The following is a 6,529-nucleotide window of genomic DNA, read 5'->3' on the forward strand; positions in this document are numbered from 1 at the left end:
CACTCACAATAATAGCTCTTAGACCTGTGAAATGGAGTTTTACAGCTAGAAAGGAGTTTGGTGGGATATTCTTCCCCTTCACCCACAAATTACCCTGATCTGGGGGACCAAGACACCCCAATGCCAGTTTGGCATGACAGGCTGGTTTAAGTTTTTATAGTCCTCCAGGATCAACGTAAGTATTTTCCGCTTCTTGAACAGTTACACCAGGGAGGTTGGAAGAGGGAAATGAAATTCTGCTCCTTGCCTGACTTCCACAAGAGGCCCAGAGCTGTCTCATCACACCCTGCAAGGCTGGCAGGTGTGACACGAGACCTGTGGGACACCATTCCCAGCTGGAGGAGCAGCACAGGGCCAGCAGCCAGGGCTCCCTGGAAGCCATCAGCCACCCTCCTAGTGCCCCTCTGAAATCTGTGGGGCCTGCAGATTACTTGCTGAGGTAATACCAAGATTTTATTGGCAAACTTCTCAGATGATATGCAGATGGCCAACATGTGGTCAAGCCCTTCTCCCAGCAGAAAAAGGAGGCTTTAGTTATTTCTCCAAGGTTTTTTTTTCAGGGAAATGAGAAACTATTTCAATTGCTGCATGGCATATGCACACATCTTTCCATCCAGGAAACCCTTTGAGATGAAGCCCTGCCTGAAATATGGGAGCCCTAAAATGGCTGTATTAGTGTCGTAACACAATGCACATGTGGCTACGATTAAATACAGATAAAGGCAGGAAAATACTAAAATGCACCATTCCCTAGTGATCCACTGCAGACCCTCTTAGTGAAAATAATCTATTGACTTTAATATACTTTAATAACACCTTCATCACTCACTCTCTGCATTTTAGCTAATCTATCAGATTTACGTAACAGTGTTCTCGAGGTACCCTTGCTATTTTGGGCAGTTCCCTCAGCTAAAATGTCATTTGGGATGTCATATGGGCTTTCCTTCACTCTGCACAGCTGTCTCAAATAGCTGAACAACAGTATTAAGTGACTGACAACAGTAATAGCCAGAAATCAATCATGAGAATACACAGCCTCTCTCTTCCTTGTGCTCCATAACAAATAAGAGTGGCATTTAAAACTTATACATATATATATATATATATATATATATACACACAAATTCATGAAAAAATGGTCTTTCACTTGTTGGTGAAAGACATCAATCCTTAGAGTCTTCTAAAATGCAAATAGGAGCATTCAAACTAATTCTATGGCCAGGGATCCCTCCCCATCTGAAAAGGCGTCAGAAATATCTGACAGAGCCAGACCACTTTAAACACAAAGGTTTTAGTATTTCAAAGACTTCCTTGCTATAAAGCTGTGATTCAATTCATATTAATTTCTCAATTTGGTAAGCAAGCATTTGGAGCACTAAATGAACAGAGCAGATGGTTTGCTTCCCTGGATTCCCTTCAACATCCTCCATCACTGCTCCTTTCTTCTGAGTTTGGAGTTTGGTCAGAGATGTTGATATTTATCTCCAAAATGACATCTCAGTGTCAGGTCAGACCCCCAAACAGGGTCAAAAGAAGTCTGCTGACAGTTGTTAATAAAATACACATAGGAAATAAGTTTTGGAGAGGAGGAAGAACAGGACCACCAAATGTTTGTTCTGAGTAGAAACAAGTTAATAAAAAGGCAGATACTAACAGTAAACTCTGGCTTAACCCAAAATCTTGCGTCCACTTACTAAGCATTTAAGGTGCTTGAACCTCTGCAATCTGTTCAGTTTACTTTCAAAATGCTGCTGCTCCATCAGGGAAAAGGAGCACTGTGGGCCATTAAATATTCCCCTATAGAAATGATTTTCCAATTAATGAAACCAAAATCAGAATGCTACAGAAAAGTATCAGGTTTGCTGAAAAGTGTCTCTGGATTCTACAGATGGAACAAGAAGTGAAAACTCTACTAGAAACTTTCTAAATATCCTAAAGAATTTAATCTCTCTGCTGTACAATTTCAGGGAATTAGACAAGCAGTTGGGGTGCTCCCCTCCCATAAAAAGGATGGTGCAGAACCTTAAACCCTTATTTTTAACCCACTCATTTCTGGAAGTATTTTTTCACAGGGTTAGGGTTTTTTTAAAAATTATTCTGTCAGTCCTTTGTTTGTTTTTGCTTTCCCTAAGCTGGTGTGCGTGCAAACCACAGGCATGGTGGGTTAGTGATTTTAAAAAAGAAAATTAATTGTAATTGATACTTGTTACAGTGGTGCAAAGCTGTCCAGTGGCAAACAACACTTTTGCAAACCTTGCTGAGGCTTCCCAGGCTACATTTGCTGCATTTGATTTGTCTCTGCAAAAAGCCCCACGGGCAACAAAAAACCACAATTAACTTCTGAGAAGCTTCGTATCATCTGCAAGAAGAACTATGAAAACAAAGCTCAGTCATGAATCACAGAGTTGCCAGTGCAGCATCCATTCAGCCATCCCTTGTTCTCCTCTGCATTAATCTGTATTTCCCTAGGCAACCTGTGGACCTCCATCAATCTTCATTTCACACAACTCTAGCCCTGAAAAAAAAAAAAAAAGCAGGGCCTAGCAAGACTGTGTGGCAAATTTAAAAATCACCAAGTCTGGCATTTCTGGTTGAGATAAATGGAGATAAATGTACAGCCTCTGCTCTCTTGTCGTTTCTGACTCAACAGTGGAGGGGAAACGGGGACAGGAGGTGCCTTATTTACAGGGGAAGAGTATTTTCACTGGGAAAAATAAGGAAAGCATTAACAGAACGTTAATCTGAAAGACATTTGAGGAAATATTTGATTACTTTTGGCCAAATCAGAGCTGTCAGGAGTACAATCCTTCATCATTAATTTCATTTGATCACCAGGTTACATCAATTTGCAGGGACAGACTTCCCAGGATGACAGTGCTTGCTACCAGCTGGGACAGCCCAACCTCTCTGAAGGCAATGGGACACTGCAAACCACATGAAGGTGTTTAAAAATAACCTGAAATTGGACATAGCATTAAATAAAAACTTTTCCCAGAGTGGAACCAGGTCTGGTTTAGCACTGCTTTAGTATTGAGGGTTTTTTCCTGATCAAGTAGAAAGAAATAGTAGAAAAAGCCCTTCTAAATGAATATTCAGGATTGGCTAAATTTGAGGAGCCGCTATTAACTAGAGTGGACTTTGACATTTTCCAGGTCTCAAGCAGTGATTGCTGGTATTGGGGAGATAAGGGGAGGAGAGAAGCTGCAAATCTGAGCCAGGTCATACAGTATGAAAGAGCACACACCACCTCTCCTCATTCCTCACACATTCTCAAACTGCACCTCCCTTGGGCACACATGCAAATCTCCCTTCTTGCCTTTCTGCCCTTCAAAATGAACCTGCAAATGAGGCTGGGGGAAGAAGCTGCTGAATTAGAGGCAGGGCTGCTTTAGGACTTTGTCCATTTGCTCAGCCTGGTTGGGACAAGGGCCTGAGGGCTGCCCCACGTCAGCATCTCTGCACCTTCTGCAGGAAAAAAAAGCACCGTTCTGAGCATCCTTTCCTTGCTCACCAGACATGCTGAGCTTCACAGATCTCAGACTGAATCTCACCTTTGCACCCCTTGCCACTGTCAGCCCTCCCTGTGTGCTCTGTGCTTGCAGTGACCCAACTCCCCCTCTCCGGGATCCCCGTGCCGGATCCACCATGGAGCCTGCAGCTCACATCTCTCCCCAGCACTGGGACATCTGCTGTGCAGAGGCCCAGAAGTGAGAAAAGCTGGAGCCTATCACTGTCCTGTGACTCACCAGCCAGATGTGGGATGCCAGAGGAGCCCATTTGTGGGGTTTTGGTGCTGTGGAGGGGACACTCCCCAGCTTGGGTACCTACAGATGCCAGGCTCTCCTCACTGCTATTCTTCATTCTTTAGCTCCTGCTAAAACCATTGTAAAGCAGCCACAATGGGTCTGACAATCTGTATTTAGGCAGTCTAGACGCTCGACCTTAGGCTAGAGTGAGCTCTGAATTAATTGCATGTGGATTGAAAACAAAGAAAAAAGAGCTAAAAAATGAATGATTTAGCGAAACTCTAAGTGATATCAGATGTGCCCTTGCCAATAAAGAGCAAGCGAGCAATCAGGCTGAGTGATTTCAGTGTCACTGGGGCTGGAAAAGGTCTTTAAGACCACCAAGTCCCACATTTCCCCCACCCCTCTGCACACCTCCAAGTTCAGCACTAACCCATGTCCCCTAGTGTCACATCGTTTGAATCCCTCCAGGGATGGGGACTCCACCACTGCCCTGGGCAGCCTGTCCAGTGCTTGACCAGCCTTTGCATGAAAAAATTTTCCCTAATATCCAACATAAACCTCCCCTGGCACGGCTTGAGGCCATTTCCTCTCCTCCTGTCCCTCTTCCCTGGGAGCACAGCCTGACCCCCCCAGCTGTCCCCTCTTGTCAGCAGTTGTGCAGAGCCACAAGGTCCCCCTGAGCCTCTTTTTTCTCCAGGCTGAGCTCCTTTCCCAGCTCCCTCAGCCATTCCTAGTGCTCCGGCCCCTTCTCAGCTCTGTTCCCATCCCTGGACACACTCCAACCCCTCCATGGCTTTCCTGTGAGGAGCCCCAAAACTGCCCCCAGAATCTGAAGTGCCTCAGCAGTGCCCAGCACAAGGGACAGGCACCGCCCTGGCCCTGCTGGCCACACCAGTGCTGGCAGAGCCCAGGTGCCCTCAGCCTCCCTGCCCACCGGGGCACACTTCTGCTGTAATGTGGATTGGATACGTTAAGAAACCAGCAGGGAGTCACAACATGAAATAGCAACATGTGTTTTTCAAAGGAAATCAGCTGCTACACCCAAGGTCAGGTTTCAAAGTCTTCCACTCATCCTGGAAAGCCTCTGAAGTGGAAGAGAAATCTGCGTATTTTACTGTAAAGATTATTCAAAATTGCCCTTGAGAAAGTTCAAACAGCTCATACCACAGTGAGAATTAAGATGACCCCATTTAGACTGAACAGCTGTACCTGAAGAATGTGAAGTGCACGGAAAAAGGCTGAGAAAAATATTCCCCATGCTCCTGTTGCACTTTACTCCCAAACCACTCTGCTGACAGGTACTGGGCACAGCACTGCTGCAGCCACCAAACCACAACTGCACGGCAGGGACTGGGAGGGAGGCACAGAAATGCTGCCAGTGGTTTTATTAGGGCCTGTGCTTGATCTAGCCCTCTTCAACAACAAAAAAGAAATACAAGACCTAATGAGTATATATCAAATATAAATTCTGCATTTTATCAAATCATCAAAATCCCACATTGCTAACTTGTTCACACTAGTGGATTTTCAGCAGCAAATCAGATTTTCATTAGTTTGGTCAATGAAAATGCTGTGCTAGGAAGTCACTGAGCAGTTCTTTTTCTCTCAATGGTACTTTAGTGCCCTGGCCCAGGGCCTTGCAAAGCAGATGAGATGGTTCAGGCCTGGTCTGGACACATCCCTGCTTTATCTAGAGAATCACGAATGTAGTGAACATGGAAATAACTCCTTCCCAGAGGTGCAGTGGGAAAAGACAAAGCAGCCAACATAGGCTGTAACACAGGGAATTCCAGTTAAATGTACAGAAAAGTACTATCAGTAAAGAGGGTGGTCACATACTGGGAAAAGCCTGAGGTGATGTGATCTGTCCCAAGACAAATGAAGCTCTCCTTGGCAAGTTCAGCTCAGCATGGCCCTGGTATGAGGACAGGGATGAACCAGAGACCTCCAGGTGGCCCTTCCTAACTGAATTTTAGGAACCCATGATCGAACAGAATTACAGCCCTGCACTTCAGCATAGCTGATTTCAGCTGTGAAATGGGTTGAGAAGCCAAAGCCCAAGTAGTGGAAACTAAGGCATAAGGACACCACCCAGTCCTTATTTTTCTCCTGCATTTGTTCTACCACAATGACATTTTCCACCCTTGTTACTCTGTGCCACGAGCACAAGGTGCCCATCACCTACACTGACATGTGTACTGCAGCTGCTGCATGTCTCTTTAAAGGATAATCACCATTACTGATTATGGAATCATTTATGGTGCCTCCGTGGGACCCACATTCAGTTCAAATTGGTGCTTTTTAAGAGGTCAATGCAAAACAAACGGGTGAAAAAAAGCTGCACAGTGAGCAACACCTTGTTTACTCATCCCTTTTGTTTCCTCCTCCAACAGTTCACCCTCCACACCATCTGCTCCAATTGCACACTGAGGTTTGGGCATGAATCTGAGAACTTCAAGCACTTTGTAACATCATTGCAAATCTTTCATCTTCTTATATCCAGAAACAGAGGTGGTGTATAGTGCAACGTTGATTAAGAGGACAGCGGCAAGAAAGAGCTTCCATGGCATTTTTAAATAAATCTGTGTGGGCAGAGCAACTTCCATGCAAGATTAAGCCCTTCAAATATTTCCTGAGGAGCAGCTTTTCCCAGCCCCAGCACAAGATGCAGAGCTGCCACGGCACTGGCTTTAGCCTTGAGGACACCCCACATGGGTACATGAAATATTTTCAGTAGCTTAAGGATCACACAAAGGTAAACAAACTCATGGCAAACCCCA

Source organism: Lichenostomus cassidix, chromosome 20 (genome assembly GCF_008360975.1).
Source record: "Lichenostomus cassidix isolate B80296 chromosome 20, HeHo_3.0, whole genome shotgun sequence".
NCBI classification, from domain to species: domain Eukaryota; kingdom Metazoa; phylum Chordata; class Aves; order Passeriformes; family Meliphagidae; genus Lichenostomus; species Lichenostomus cassidix.